The sequence below is a fragment of the Gossypium raimondii genome, chromosome 5 (assembly GCF_025698545.1).
Source record: "Gossypium raimondii isolate GPD5lz chromosome 5, ASM2569854v1, whole genome shotgun sequence".
Taxonomy (NCBI): domain Eukaryota; kingdom Viridiplantae; phylum Streptophyta; class Magnoliopsida; order Malvales; family Malvaceae; genus Gossypium; species Gossypium raimondii.
The window spans coordinates 43,796,998-43,813,804 of NC_068569.1; the positions used below are offsets into that span (position 1 = coordinate 43,796,998).

Sequence of the window (16,807 nt, forward strand, 5' to 3'; positions counted from 1 at the left end):
TCGAGCACCATCGATACCATGGTGGCTCGGATGTGCAGGAGCATCGAGCAGCAGCGACAACTTCATGGTGGGATGTGCGGGAGCTTCGAGCCGTATCGGCACCTCAGTGGCTCAGATGTGCGGGAGCCTCGAGCACCACCGGCGCATTGGTGCTGGGATGTGGGGGAGCCTCGAGCTGCATCGGTACCTTGCTGGCTCAGATCTGCGGGAGCCTCGAGCACTATCGGCACATTGGTGCTTGGATGTGCGGTAGCCTCGAGCACCATCGTTAACTTGGTTGCTTGGATGTATGGGAGCCTCGAGTACTATCGGCACCTTGGTCCTTTGATGTGTGGGACCCTCGAGCACCATCATCACCTTGGTGGCTCGGATGTGCGGGAGCCTCGAGCAGCATCGGTAAAATGGTGCGGGGATGTGCAGGAGCATCGAGCCATATCGGCACCTTGGTGGCTCGGATATGCGGGAGACTCGACCACCTTCAGCACCTTGGTGCTGGGAACTGCGGGAGCCTCGAGCACCAAGGGCAACTTGGTTGCTCGGATGTACGGGAGCCTCGAGTAGTATCGGCACCTTAGTCCTTTGATGTGCGAGAGCCTCGATCAGCATCGGCACCTTGGTGGCTCAGATGTGCGGGAGCCTCGAGCACCAACGGCACGTTGGTGCTTGGATGTGCGGTAGCCTCGAGCACCATTGTCAACTTGGTTGCTTGGATGTATGGGAGCGTCGAGTAGTATCGGCACCTTGGTCCTTTGATGTGTGGGACCCTCGAGCACCATCAGCACCTTGGTGGATCGGATGTGCGGGGATGTGCAGGAGCATCGAACCGCATCGACACCTTGGTGGCTCGGATGTACGGGAGACTCGACAGCTTCGGTACCTTGGTGCTAGGAACTACGAGAGCCTCGAGCACCATCGGTACCTTGGTAGTTCCAATGTGCGGGAGCCTCGAGCAGCCTCGGCACCTTAGTACTTGGATGTGCGGGAACCTCGAGCACCATCGACACCATGGTGGCTCGGATGTGCGGAACCGTCGAGCAACATCGTCACCTTGGTGCTTGGATGTGCGGGAGCCTCGAACACCATCGGTACCCAGGTGGCTCGGATGTGCGGGAGCATCGAGCAGCATCGGCAACTTCATGCGGGGATGTGTAGGATCCTCGAGCCGCATCGACACCTTAGAGGATTAGATGTGCGGGAGCCTCGAGCACCAACGGCACCATGGTGGCTCAGATGTGGGGAACCCTCGAGCAGCATCGTCATCTTGGTGCTTGGATGTGCGGGAGCCTCGAGCACCATCGGTACCATGGTGGCTCGGATGTGCGGGAACATCGAGCAGCATCGGCAACTTCGTGCTGGGATGTGCGGGAGCCTCGAGCCGTATCGGCACCTTGGTGGCTCAGATGTGCGGGAGCCTCGAGCACCACCGGCACCTTGGTGCTGGGATGTGGGGGAGCCTCGAGCAGCGTCGTCACCTTGGTAGTTGGATGTGCGGGATCCTCGAGCACCATTAGTACTATGGTGGCTCGGATTTGCAAGAGCATCGAGCAACATCGGCAACTTCGTGCTGGGATGTGCGAGAGCCTCGAGCTGCATCGACACTTTGGTGGCTCGGATGTGCGGGAGCCTCTAGCACCATCGGCGCCTTGGTACTGGGATGTGGGGGAGCCTCGAGCCGCATCGGTACCCTGGTGGCTCGGACCTGCGGAAGCCTCGAGCACCAGCGGCACCTTGGTGTTTGGATGTTTGGTAGCCTCGAGCACCATCGGTACCTTGGTTTTTCGAATGTGCGGGAGCCTCGAGCACCATCGATACCATGGTGGCTCGGATGTGCAGGAGCATCGAGCAGCATCGGTAACTTCATGCCTTAGATGTTCTGGGCCGCACGCGCGCTACACTGATGTATTCGACGAGTCTATAGCCTTGGCCGACAGGCCCGGGTAATCTTTGAAATTTCATCGTGATGGGGATAGATCATTGCAATTATTGGTCTTCAACGAGGAATTCCTTGTAAGCGTGAGTCATCAGCTCGCGTTGACTACGTCTCTGCCCCTTGTACACACCGCCCGTTGCTCCTACCGATTGAATGGTCCGGAGAAGTGTTCAGATCGCGGCGACATGGGCGGTTCGCTGCCCGCGACGTTGCGGGAAGTCCACTGAACCTTATCATTTAGAGGAAGGAGAAGTCCTAACAAGGTTTCCGTAGGTGAACCTGCGAAAGGATCATTGTCGAAATCTGTCTAGCAGAACGACCCGTTAACGCGTTGCAAACAACACCGGAGGTGGTGCGGGTGCATCCTTGCCTCTCGCCACCCCCGTGTCTCAGAACGGTCGGTCTCGTCGTCCCTTTGCCCATCGGGTCCGGTGAGATGTCGGGATCAACCTCTTCGAGGAAAAATGAACAAACCCCAGGCGCGAATCGCGCCAAGGAATCAAAACAAAAAAAGGGGCTCGTCTTCTGTCGCCGCACCGTTCGCGGTGTCGGTGCTTCAGTGATGTTGTTCTCTTGTCGTAAAATATACAGAACGACTCTCGGCAACGGATATCTCGGCTCTCGCATCGATGAAGAACGTAGCGAAATGCGATACTTGGTGTGAATTACAGAATCCCGTGAACCATCGAGTCTTTGAACGCAAGTTGTGCCCTAAGCCATTAGGCTTAGGCACGCCCGCCTGGGTGTAACGCATCGTCGCCCCCATCCAACCATGAGCCCTCAAGCCTCGGTTGGACCGCTGGGAAATTGGCCTCCGTGCGCTCACGCCCGCGGTTGGCCTAAATTTGAGTCTCGACGACATCATCGTCAGAACGATCGCGGGTAATGCTATAAGCAACCTCGTCCGAGTCGTGCGTGTTCGTCGATCGAGACCCTTGAACCCTTCGCATCGCAATGACGGTGCTCGCATCGCGAAGCGAGGTCGGCGGGATTACCCGTGAGTTTCAAAGATATCAATAAGTGGAGGAAAAGAAACTTACCAGATTCCCTAGTAATGGCGAAGCGAACCGAGAAAAGCCCGACTTGAGAATTGGTCGCCATCGGCATCCGAATTGTAGTCCGGAGAAGCGTCCTCGGTGGTGGATCGCCCAAGTCCCCGGAAAGGGATACCAGAGAGGTGAGAGCCCGTCGTGCGGACCTGTCGCACCAAGAGACGCCGTCTATGAGTCGGGTTGTTTGGGAATGCTGACTCTAATCGGCGGTAAATTCCATCCAAGGCTAAATCGGGCGAGAGACCGATAGCGAACAAGTACCGCTGAAGGAAAGATGAAAAGGACTCAAAAGAGAGTCAAAGAGTGCTTGAAATTGTCGGGAGGGAAGCGGATGGGGCCGCGATGCGCCTCGGTCGGATGTGGAACAGCGAGAGCCATCCACGATCGCTTCGGGCGTGGACCAACGCAGGTCGTGGCGGCGCCAAGCCCGGTATTCGATCGCTGTGGAGACGCCATCGACTCGATCGTGGGACTCAAAGACGCGTCTTGTCTCGGCGTGCTTTGGCACCGCAGACTCGAAGCGCTATTCGCGGGCTTCCCATTCGCCCGCCTTGAAACACGGACCAAAGTGTTTGACATGTGTGCGAGTCAACGGCTAGAAAGCTCGAAGGCGCAAGGACGCCGATTAGCGGGATCCTCGCGGTGCACCACCGACCGACCTTGATCATCCGAGAAGGGTTCGAGTGAGAGCATGCTGTCGGGACCCGAAAGATGGTGAACTATGCTGGCGAAGGGGCGGCCGAGGAAACTCGGTGGAGGCCCGCACGATACTAACGCAAATCGCTCGTCGACTTGGTTATAGGGCGAAAGACTAATCGAACTGCCTAGTAGCTAGTTCCTCCAAGTTTCCTCGGGATAGCCGGAGCCCTTAGCGAGTTCTATCGGGTAAAGCCAATGAATAGAGGCATCGGGCGCAACGCCTCGACCTATTCTCAAACTTTAAATAGGTAGGGCCATTCGCTTGCTGAGCCGCCGCCACTAATCGAGAGCTTCATGTGGGCCATTTTGGTAAGCGTAATCTGGCGATGCGGGATGAATCCGAAAGCCGTTACGGTGCCCAATCAAGGCTAACCTAGAACCCACATAGGTGTTGGTCGATTAAGACAAGCAGGGCGGTGGTCATGGAAGTCAAAATCCGCTAAGGAGTGTGTAACAACTCACCTACCGAATCAACTAGCCCCGATCGTCGGGGCAAGGGCCAGGCCCCGATGAGTAGGAGGCGCGCACGAAGCGCCAGAAACCCGGGCGCGAGCCCAAGCGAGCGCCGTCGATCTGAGATCTTGGTGGTAGTAACAAATATTGAAATGAGAACTTTGAAGGCCAAAGAGGGAAAAGGTTCCATGTGAACGGCACTTGCACATGGGTTAGTCGATCTTAAGGACGAGGAAGCCGTCAGATAGCGGCGTCAGTGAGCTTCAAAAGGAATCGGGTAAAATTTACGAATCGGGATGCGCGGCTAACGGCAATGTTAGGGAGTCCAGAGACGTCGGTGTGGGCCTCAAGAAGAGTTATCTTTTCGATTAACTACCGCCTACCGAAATGGCTCACCGGACGTAGGGTCCAATGGCCGGAAGAGCACCGCACGTCAGCGTGGTGTCCGGTCATACCGACGCCCTTGAAAATTTGAGGACCGAGTGCCGTCCGCGTCTTGGTCGTACTCATAACCGCATCAGTTCCAAGGTGAACGACCCGTCAATGGAACAATGTAGACAAGGGAAGTCGGCAAAATGGATCCATAACCTCGGAAAAGGATTGGCTCGAGGGGCGGGCACGGGTCCCAGATCTGAACCCGCATTGTCAATGCATCGCCGAGCCGCTCCACAAATGAGAGCGGTCACCGCATCACCGATCGGGAACGAAATGGGAACGGCTTCTTGGGGGCCTTCCACGGGCGACGAAACAATCGACTCGAATCGGTACGGACAAGGGAATCGATCGCTTAATTAAAACAAAGCATTGCGATGGTCCTGCAGATGCTCACGCAATGTGATTTACGCGGCTCAATGTCAAAGTGAAGAAATTCAACCAAGCGCGGTAACCATGGAGTAACTATGACTCTCTTAAGGTAGCTAAATGCCACATCATCTAATTAGTGACGCGAATGAATGGATTAACGAGATTCCCACTATCCCCATCTACTATCCAAAGAAACCACGCCAAGGAACGGGCTTGGTAGAATCGTGGGAAAGAAGACCTTGTTGAGCTTGACTCTAGTCCGACTTTGTGAAATGAATTCAGAGGTGTAGGATAAGTGGGAGCTCTCGGTAAATTGAAATACCACTACTTTTAACGTTATTTTACTTATTTAAGTGAATCGGAGATGGGCACGCCCTCTTTTAGACCCAAGGTCACCGGCCACCGATCCGGCCAAGACATTGTCGGTGGGGAGTTTGGTGGGCGGCACATCCGTTAAAAGATAACGCGGTGTCCTAAGATGAGCTCAACGAGCAATAAATCTGTGGAACAAAAGGGTAAAAGCTCGTTTAATTACGATTTCCGAAGACGAATCTGAACCGTGAAAGCGTGGCCTATCGATCCTTTAGACCTTCTAATTTGAAGCTAGAGGTGTCGAAAAGTTACCACAAGGATCACGGCTTGTGGCATCAGCTCATAGCGACGCTTCTTTTGATCCTTCGATGTCGGCTCTTCCTATCATTGTGAAGCGAAATTCACCAAGTGTTAGATTGTTCACCCACCAATAGGGAGCGTGAGCCGGGTTTAGGCGTCGAGAGACAGTTAGTTTTACCCTACCGATGGTCGTGGTCGCGATAGTAAATCAACCTAGTACGAGAGGAACTGCTGATTCGCACAATTGGTTATCGTGCTTGGTTGAAAAGCCGATGGCGCCGGTTACCGTCTGTTGGATTATGATTGAACGCCTAAGTCGAATTGGGCTATAAGCGACGACGCGCCGCCGCCCGATTGCCAACCCACAATAGGGCCTCTGGCCCCAAGGGCACGTGTCGTGGTGCGGATCGCGGTGGACAAGTCGCGGGCGCCTCCCTGGAGCGTAATTCCCACCGAGCGACGGGTAGAATCCTTTACAGATGACTTAAGTACGTGACGGGGTATTGTAAGTGGCAGAGTGGCCTTGCTGCCACGATCCACTGAGATTCAGCCCGTTGTCGCTTCGATTCATCCCTCCCCTATCGCCGATCCGATCCCCCATCATTCTCTTACACGACCCGACCCTGGACCCCCAAGTGGGGGATTTGGTGTAAGGAGTTAGTTAAACACTTGGCCGTGTTGCCCCCTTCGGGGAACATGGCACAACGGGGACCTTGCTGGTGCGGGTGCGAGCTCCCCACTGTTGGTGACTTGTTCAATTTTCTGCCCTGCCGTGCCATCATGCCATATTTCATGGACCCAACATTCGACTTCTTGTATTTGTTTTGGGCCAACAACAAAATTTTCAGTTAAAAACACTAAGTCGCTAAGTGGAATTGGCCCAACAAAAACTATCCACATTTCAGACATGTTGGGGAGCTCCCCACAGCCGGCACCTTGGTGGCTCGGATACGCAGGAGCCTCGCGCAACACCGGCACCTTGGTACCTCGGATGCGCCAGAGCCCCAAGCAGCATCGGCACCTTGGTGGCTCGAATGTGTGGGAGCCTCGAGCATCATTGGCACCTAGGAGGTCGGATGTACCGGAGCCTCGAGCACCATCTGTACCTTGGTGCCATGGATGTGCGGGAGCCTCGAGCACCATCGGTAACTTTGGCCCCTGTTGGTGCAGAAGCATTGGGCTAAAAAAATGTCCCTATTTCAGACATATGGAACCTAAAAAAAATGACCCTGTTTCAGACACATGTATGTCGCCTGGTAGCGCATTGACCAAGTTGTTTTTAGCTCTTTAGGGGGTAAGTGATATTGAACGAGCAGGGGTTATCCAGGGCATTGCCCACGTCCATCGCATGCCCGGACGTCGGTGCCTCCCCCACCAGTTAGGTTCCCAAAAGTGCTCCGGCGATCTGTCCCGGCGAGGCATCCCAGAATATACGAAAAGGATGAACCGAGTCCCTCCCTAATACCAAAGTTAGAATTTGAATATCGTTACATGTTTGGTACCCAATAATATGAATGAATCGTCCCGGTCCCTCCCCAATCCAAAGGTAGAATTTGGATACCCAACAATGAAGGATTCATTCCGGTCACTCCCCTTTTACAACAAGAGCCTCCGGCACCTTGGTGGCTCGGATATGCAGGAGCCTCGAGCACCATCGGCACCTTGGTGCTCGGATGTGCGGGAGCCTCGGTCACCATTGGCAACCTTGGTGCTCGGATGTGCGGGAGGCTCGAGCACCATCAACACATTGGTGCTAGGATGTGTGAAAACCTCGAGCACCAAAGCTAAAGTTGGGCCCCTGTTGGTGCGGGAGCGTCGGGCTAAAAAAAGTGTCCCCGTTTCAGCCACATGAATGTCGCCTGGTAGCACCTGGTAGCATGTCACCTGGTAGCGGTAGAGCGCGCATTTTCTGATTTTCTCCAAGATTTGGACGATTTTGTTTCTTATTTTTTGTTGTGTGTCTGCCTTGGTTTTTCAATGGCAGTAGCGGTGAATTAAGAATTTTGGTGTTGCGGGGCGGTGTTTTTTGGTTTTATTTTCATCTCGTTGGCATTCTATTGTTGGTGATCTTCTGTGTTGGGATTTCGGCAAGTTCCAAAATCGTGAAGCGGTTCTTGACGCGTTTTAATTGATGTTTTGCGTGCTCTTTTGATTTTATGGTGTGGTACGGTGATTACGAATTGATGCGATAGGCTCACCGTTATCCGTCGACGGACAAGACATTTCTTGTTCGCTTTATTTCGGGGTTTCAAGGTGAACTTTATCCGATTTTAATTTTCTCTTTTTCTTGGTGTTTACACGAATTTCGGCGTAATGGCTACGATATTTTGCATGAATTTGAGTCTTTTCACCGGAAAAATGTGGGTCCTACGATGGCGTAAAGTTTGTATTTGATTGACTTTTCCACGCCCTTTTTGTTGTCTCTGCATGCTTTTGGGGTTTTTCTTAGTATTGCGTTTTCGCATGGCTTTCCTATTTGCCCGATTTTCACTCGTTCTTAATCTGTTTCTTTGGTTGGGGTTCGATATTCCTTCGTGGTTTTCTCGTTGTTGGTTTCCTACTTTTTGTTTCTCTCGTGTTCGCCATTTTTGGCTGTCGCCTTTCCTTGTTTTTTTTTTGCGCCTCTCGCTTGTTAGGTGTTCTGCTTTGTTTGGGTTTGTTGGTTGTTAATCTTGCTTTTGGTCTTCTAGTTGATCGCTTTGGTGTTCTCGCTTGCTCGCCTCCCGGTTTTAGGGTTGTTTGCTTTCGGTGGTGCTCTCGGGTTTTCTTTGTAGGTTCTTTCTTTCTTGTTTTTGGGGTGGGGTGCTACGTCGGTGTTTGTCCTTTTTGAGTGTTTTCTCGCGTTTTTTGATTCTTTGTGTTTGATGTTTGGTTGGGTCCCTTTTCTTGATGTCCATTGCTTCATGAGACTGGCCGGTCTTTTCTCTGCTTCGTGGCGGGGATCGTGGTTATCCTTACTATTGGAATAAGCCTAGTTTGGTGTTGGTTAATCAATGAAGTTCATGTCTTTGGAATTGTCGCGGTTTGGGGACTCCAAAGAAAGATTAGGGAGCTAAAGCAACTCCTTGTTGCCAATAACCCCGATCTCATATTTCTCGTAAACGAAATGTCGTAATGAATTTCAAAGGGTTCAAAACAAGTGTAGGTGGCAAAATGGATTAACATTACTTGGAGGGGCGAGCGGGGTCTTGCAATCGATGTGGAGGGATGGGATGAATGTTTCTATCCAAAACTATTCTAAGCACCATATAGATTCCATGGTCAAACTAGAGAATAATAAAACTATATGTGTTACGGGTTTTATGGGCATGCAAATCCGAATCATAGAAGCGACTCATGGGATATTTTGAGGAGGGTTGGGGAATCGGTTAGGGAGGAGTGGGTGGTAGGGGAGATTTTAACGCCATACCGAATGATGCTTGAAAAAGAAGGTGGTCGTAGGGGAGTGAGGGCCAGATGAATGAATTTAAAGATGTTATGGACGATATGGCTCGTGGATATTAAACTGACGAAGGATGGTTTACAGGGTCAATAATAGAAACGAGGGAGGCTTGATAAAGGAGAGACTTGATGATTTCTCACCTCGGTTTACGTGGTTGAAAACTTCCGCTTATTGCAACCAAAGTGGTGAGACAAACTCAATCCGATCATGACGCTATTATTTTAGATCTATGGGGCGTAAAATTGAAAGCTTATCCGAAAGACAATAGACTATGCTTCAAGTTCGATGTTTGTTGGGCAAGCGATGAGGAAGCAAAAATATTATTAAAGGAGCTTGGAACAGGAAGGAACGGATTATGGTGATAAGATTGAAAGGGTTAGGCCCTTGGTCCTTGGCAAGAAAAGAAATATGGTCAAATGAAGTTTGAAATGAGGAAATTGGAGAAACAGATCGAATTGGTTATAGACTCACCAAACAGAGTGGATAGTGGGAAGACGTTAAAGGAAACTCGCAGAAGGTCGGATTTCCTTTATGCTAAGGAAGAAAGTTATCGGGCTCGAGGTTCAGATCAAGATGGCTTAGGAGGGTGATCGTAATACCGTGTACTTCCATGCTAAAGCCAATCGGTCGGCTTAAGAAGAATAATATTGAGAAGTCGAAAGATGTCAAGGAAATTGGGTTACTGATTTGTAAGGGTATAAGTAAGGTGGCTAAAGACTACTTTGTGTGTTTGTTCCGGTCAACGGTCGAAATGCTAATATCCAAGAGATGGGATTTATAAAGAGTGTGTGACGAGGATACGAATGAATGGCTTAATAAGATATATACGGAGGAAGAGGTTCTTCAAAGCTATTAAGCAGATGGATCCTAATAAAGCCCCCGAATCGACAGGGCTATCGGAAATTTCTTTAAGCATCACCGGGAGATCGTGGGAAAGGATACTATTAGATGCTGCATGGATGTTCTTAATGGGAACAAAAATATCTCGAGTCTTAATGAAACTATGATTATCCTAATTCCTAAAATTAAAGATCCCTGTGAGCTTACTAATTTCCGCCCTATTAGTTTGTGCAGATTTGTCTACAAAATCATATCAAAGGTGTATGCAAATCGGTTGAAAGCTGTCCTTCCTAGTTGTATTAGCCAAAATCAAAGTGCATTTGTGCCGGGGAGGATGATACATGACAATATTTTAATTGCGCATGAGCTTCTCCATTACCTTAAAAGCTCTAAAAATGGTCCTAATAAAGGGCTCGTGGTCAAACTTGACATGAGCAAAGCTTATGACCGCGTTGAGTGGAACTTCCTGGATATGATTATGAAGAAAATGGGATTCAATGAGAAGTGGATTGCCAAAATTATGGAATGTGTTCGGTCGGTTAAATACACGGTTAAATGCAACAATATTTTATCGGAAACTTTCATCTCGGAGAGGGGTCTCCGTCAAGGGGACCCCCTCTCTCCTTATTTGTTCTTATTTTGCATGGAAGCTTTTTCGAGAATGCTTATCCATGCTCAGGAGAACAACACTTTAAGAGGCATAAGGGCCAGCAGGAACGGCCCCAGAATAAATCACTTATTTTTCGCTGATGATGCACTGTTGTTTGTGAGAAATAAAAAGAGTGATGTGGAGAGCCTTGTTAACATGCTTAATAGTTTTTCTAATATTTCAGGGCAAGAGATTAATTTTGATAAGTCAATGGTCCTATTCAGCCCCAACACCTCACGTGACCAGAGAACAATTCTTGGTGGTCTCCTAGGCATGTCGGTGGTGGAAAGCTTAAACAACTACCTAGGCCTTCCTATCCCGATTGGTAAGAAAAAAACAGTGGCTTTCCAAGAGATTACTAGCAGACTGTCCTGCAGGATTAACAACTGGACAAAGAGATTGCTCTCGTCTGGGGGAAAGAAGTCTTCATTAAAGCGGTTCTCCAATCCATCCCTACGTACGCTTTGTCAATTTTCTTGGCTCCCAAAAGCATCATCGATGATATTCAGGCTAAATTTAGCAGAACATGGTGGACGGGAAAAGATAGAGGGAGATTTTGGACAATGATCCCATGGAAAACGCTGTGTAAGCCGAAGGCTATGGGAGGTCTGGGAATTAGAAATGTGCGACTCTTCAACCTGGCCCTCTTAGGGCGACAAGTGTGGAGACTTATAAACAACACTTATACTCTCTGCTTCAAGGTCCTGTCTTTAAAATATTTTCCTGATGGCAACATCTTTAATGCAAAAAAGGTGGATAAAGCGTCATTCACTTGGACAAGTATTGCGACAGCAGCGGAAGCGCTTAAAGACGGTTTTGGATGGCAGATTGGAAATGGCGAGAGGATAAATCTTTGGGATGATAATTGGGGAATGGAAGGGGTCAACGGGAACGTTATCTTAAGTAACACTCTTAAAAGAGATGAGAAGAGTGTAAAAAATTTGTGGCATATGGATCGGAGGTGCTGGGAGGTGAATAAAGTCAGGCACGTGTATGGACAAGACTGGGGGGACAAAATTTGTAATATTCCTATTGGAGGGGAGGGCCAGGAAGATAGAATGGTATGGTATCATAACCCCCACGGGTGTTATACTTCAAAATCGGCTTACTCATGGCTTTTGTTGAAAGAAATGGGATACGGCCCTCATAGATTCCTTTGGAAAGCTTTATGGAAGCTCGATACTCTACCAAAGATCCGGGTTTTTGCGTGGAGGGTGGGGCATGAAATTCTCCCCACGAATTGCAAGATTGCCTCGATCAGACAGGGTTATGACAAGGGGTGTCCTCGATGTGGAGCAGAGACCGAAACTGTGCTACATGCGTTAAAAGACTGTCCAACCTCGAAAGCAGTTTTGTCGATCGGAGGGTGGTCCAGGAGCTTTATTTCTAAGAACTACGATCACTGCATTGATTGGCTGGAAGACTTGATGCGGGTCCTTGACAAGAGAGCTATGGCCGACTTGATGACAACATTATGGAACTGCTGGAATAACAGGAACAACTTTATCTTCAAGGGTAAAGAAGAGGAGGCCAAGCAAATATGGGAAAGAGCTAGCAACTTGTCTAAGGAGTTTCGTATATGCAACATGACGAATGAGCCTTTACTGTCAAAGAATGTCGTGATGAAGAAGTGGAAAAAACCTCCAAAGGTATTCATTAAAATAAACTTTGATGCTACAGTTAGCGATGATAGAATCGGATTTGGCACGATTATAAGAGATGAAGAGGGCTTTGTCTTGGGAGGCGGTGGGGGCTTTAACGAGGGAAGGGTGTCGGTGGAAGAGGCTGAGTGCATGGCATTTGAAGAGAGTATCAACGTGGCGCGGAGTTTGAATTTAAAAGAAAATGTTATCTTCGAAACTGACCACGTGGGGCTGGTCAACAGACTTAATAATTTAGTCAATGACGTCACTGTTATAGGCGCTAGGATTATGCAATGTACAGTAGCCTTAAAATATTTTAAATCGGCCAGTTTAATTTGGACAGAACGTGCGTGTAATAATGTAGCCCATTTAATTTGTAAGAAAATATGTAGGGAGGCCAGAAACTGTTTGTTTGAAATGGATTATCCTTCGGAAATCCATACTGCTGTTATTTGTGATGTTACTTAATAAATAGTGTCTGACCCGTGTGGTCGTTTTTGGTTCAAAAAAAAAAAGAATGTCGCCTGGTAGCTGATCCTGGAGAATAGAGTTTGCGAGCTGTTGAATGAGGAGAAAGATGGTTGGAATGAGAGGAGGGTGAGGGAGATTTATGGTGATTTAGTGGGGGACCAAGTTTGTAATATTCCCATTATCCCTGATGGTCCGAACAATTCTCGTATTTGGTTTCATAGCTCGTTTGGTAATTTTCCACTAAATCTGCTTATTCGTGGTTGACTCTCAGGCATGTGGGGCTGGGGCCTCACCGGTTCTTCTGGAAGATGGTGTGGAAGTTGCAAACGTTGCCTAAGATCAGAATTTTCTGTTGGCGTATTGGGCATGATATTCTCCCCACTTATGAAAAATTTCAACTATCAGAAGGGATTTCAACAGTGACTGCCCGAGGTGTGGTAGAGACAAAGAGACCCTTATCCACGCGTTGAAAGATTGCCCTAAGGCTCGGGCAGTGCTGGTGCATGGGGGTTTGAATAGTAATCTGCTGGATGGTAACCACTGCCGGGGTGTGGACTGGATCGAAGAGGTGGCTCGCTCGCTGGATGTTAAGGCTCTCTCAGACTTTGTTACGGTCCTTTGGAATATTTGGAACTGCAGGAATAACAAAGTGTTTCGGAATTTGGAGGAGGAGGCCAAAGTAACGTGGGAGAGAGCTACTGCGTTGAGCCATGACTTTCACATTTTTAACTTGCTAAAGGAGCCGGCTCTGCCAAAGCCTGCTGTAAATGAGGGATGGCGTAAGCCGAACCAAGGGAGGGTGAAGATTAACTTTGATGCAGTGGTAAAAGATCGGAAGACCAGCTTTGGAATTATTGCTCGTGACCACGAGGGTTTTGTCTTGGGGGATCGTGCTGGGGTGTTAAACAGAAGCTACAGTGCAGAATGGGCGAAATTTTACGCGCTGGAGGAGAGCGTTAATTTGGCTAAGGAAAATTTGTGGGCCCGGGTGGATTTTGAATCTGATTGCGCTAGCCTAGTTAATCGCCTCAAAAGACCGAATGTTGACTTGTCAACTTTGGGCTACTGCATTTGGGATTTGCTTAGTAATTTGAATCTGAGCTTTAGTTTTGTTTTCAAGTGGGCCCCCCGCTGCTGTAATAAAGCTGCTGATCAGCTTTGTTGTTTGGCTTTCACTAATAATTGTACTGAAACTTTTGATTTGGATTACCCGAGGGAAATCCACAATATTGTATTAAATGATGCTATTAATTGAGGTGGCCTTTGTGTCTTTTCTTTCAAAAAAAAAAGTCGCCTGGTAGCTGCTTGCGGTGTGGTGTTTTTCTCTTGTTTTTTGGCTTTCTCGCCCTGTGGTGAGGGCTTTTGGGGGTTTTAGTGTGTCTTTTATCTTGTTTTTTCCCTTTGAGTTTTGTCTTGGCAGTTTTCTTGACGGTCCTTTGATGGAAAGGTCGGATATCGAAGGCAAATCAATGACGGAGGAGATAAATGACCTTCTGGAAAGGCTGAAATTTTCAGAAGAGGAATCTATACAAGTTATTAGTAAAAATGATGTTCAAAATGCGCGGGGTTTTGAATCTTGGGCAGTGGGCAAGATAATGGCGACGGAGATCCCGAATAGGGAGGCCATGTATAGGGTATTCAAGTCGTTGTGGTTTACCAAAGAAGAAGTGGATTTTGTCGCGTTAAAGGAAGGGGTGGTGATTGTTAAGTTCGGGTGTCAGGAGGATCGTAGCCGCATCTTAAACCTCACACCTTGGCTGTTTGATAGGTGCTTATTCTCAATGCTACCGTTTGAGAAAGGAAAAGACTTTGACTCGTACGAGTTTTGGTGGTCGCCTTTCTGGCTCAGGATCTATAACATCCCTTTTGAACTATTGGAGCGTCAGATGGTCTTGGACGTTAGAAATGCTTTGGGCGAACTGGTAGCGATCGATTGGAGGGACCGAAATGGAGGATGGACTGAATTTGTCAGAATCAAAGTTAAGATAAATGTTTTAAAACCCCTAAGAAGAGTGGTGAAAGTGCTGGACAGAGAAGGGACGGAAGTGATAGGGGTGATAAAGTACGAAAGGCTTCCGGACTTCTGCTATGGTTGCGGGATAATAGGACATTCGAGCAAGATATGTAGGCATAACAAGGAGGCCTCGAAGTTGAATGAGTCAAACCTACAGTATGGTAGTTGGATGAGGGCTCCGCTTGTTTATCCAACCCAAGATAGAAATATAAGAAGAAATGGGGTGGAACTTATGAAATCTAAGGATCAAATGAATGCTGATAGAGAGGAGAGCCAGTCGAACTCGAGAGGGGAGAGTGAGCAGATGGGACAGAAGGGAAAGGAAACGTCTGGGGAAGAGGAGTCAATGTCTACCTCCCCTTGGGAAAAAAGGAGCCATAAAGCTATGAGGGACGGATTGGGACGTTTTAAGAGTAAACGAAAGAGGCACAGGGGCTTGGGGGGAGAAAATGGGGAGGAAAGCCCAACAAAGTTGGTTAAAAGGAGGCTGCTAGAAAATGTGTCACCTTTTAAGGCGGTGGCTGGTGACCAGCCCCGCCAAGAGCAATGAAAATCTTTAGTTGGAACTGTCGGGGGGTTGGAAACCCTGCGACAGTTCGAGAGTTAAAGCAACTTCTCGTTGCGAATACTCCTGATATTGTTTTCTTGTGTGAAACAAAAATACACTCTAACGAGTTTTCTCACATTCGGACCATGTGCAGGATGGAGGGATGCTTTGCTGTTAGCTCGGAAAGAAAAAGTGGGGGCATGGTACTGATGTGGAAGGAAGGCGTGAGAGTCACAATCCAGAATTACTCAAGATATCATATTGATTCCGTGGTTGGGATGGAGGATGGGGAGAATTTAAAATTCACTGGCTTTTATGGGCAATCGGAGCCAAGCTTAAGACACCAGGCGTGGGATATGCTGAGAAGAGTTAAGAGCACGGTCAATAAAGGCTGGATCGTGGGTGGTGATTTTAATGCCATCTTGAATGACTCGGAGAAGGATGGGGGTCGTAAAAAACCTAGGGCTTTGATGGACGAGTTTAGAGATATTTTGGAAGAGTTAAGCTTGACGGACGTGAAAACGGGTAATGGCTGGTTCACGTGGACTAATAATAGAGATGGAAATAGACTGGTCAAAGAAAGGCTGGATAGATTTGTTATCTCGAATGCTATCATGGAGAGAATGTCGTTACTTGCCTCCTATGTTGTGCGCCAATCTAAGTCCGACCATGAGGCCATCTCAATGGATCTGTACGGAAGCAGGCCAAAGGTGAAGGGTAAGGACCCGAGGGTTTGCTTTAGGTACGATTGCTGCTGGGCTAAGGAGCGGGAGGCCAGGGATATTATCTCTAACATATGGTCCAACGAGGAGACAAACTTGTTGGAAAAAATGGATCTGATTCGGGAGAGGTTGGGGCCGTGGCAATATCAACGTTATAAAAGGATGAAGCAGGAAATTAAAAGTCTGGAGAAGGATATTGGCAGACTCATGGATGGGCACATTAACGAGATATCTACTAACCTGCTTAAGGAAACTCGGTGCAAGCTAGGCCAGTTATATGATACGGAAGAAAAGTATTGGGCAACCAGGTCGAGATCGCAATGGTTAAGGGAAGGGGACAGAAATACGCGTTACTTTCACGTGCGGGCTTCGGGCCGTCGTAGGAAAAACAATATTGAAAGGATAAAAGATGCGAATGGAAAGTGGCACGTTGATAACAAGGATATTTGCCATGTTGCGTGGGATTATTTCAATGAGCTGTTCAAGACATCTATTGACTCGGTGGATGAGAGTGATCTGCATGTTATTCCCGAGTGCATCAACGATGACATGAATAGGAGGCTCATTGGGGAGTTCTCTAAAGAGGAAATTCTGAGGGCCTTCAATCAGATGGACCCCAGTAAGGCTCCTGGGATTGATGGGCTGTCGGGGAGTTTTTACAAGAAGCATTGGACTACGGTGGGCGAGGATGTTATTCGTTTATGCCAGGATATTCTTCATGGTCGCAGAAGCGCTGAGTGCATAAACGAAACGCTGATTGTGTTGATCCCTAAAATAAAAAATCCTTGTGTTATGGCTAACTTTCGGCCTATTAGTCTGTGCAGGGTTATTTACAAGATTGTTTCAAAGGCTCTCGCTAATAGGCTTAAAGAGGTTCGCTTGCATGCATCGCCGTAATCAAAGTGCCTTTGTCCCAAACAGAATGATCC

The 16,807-nt window shown here is 48.6% G+C and overlaps 1 non-coding gene and 1 pseudogene across 1 annotated transcript; both read left to right on the plus strand.

The window, feature by feature from the left end:
- Nucleotides 1-2,524: 2,524 nt before the first annotated feature.
- LOC128041545 (5.8S ribosomal RNA) lies at nucleotides 2,525-2,679 on the plus strand. Its single transcript, XR_008196555.1, has one exon. It is a non-coding gene; the product is annotated as a 5.8S ribosomal RNA (ribosomal RNA).
- A 223-nt stretch (nucleotides 2,680-2,902) lies between these two features.
- Nucleotides 2,903-6,121, plus strand: LOC128041512 (28S ribosomal RNA; annotated as a pseudogene).
- Nucleotides 6,122-16,807: the final 10,686 nt, after the last annotated feature.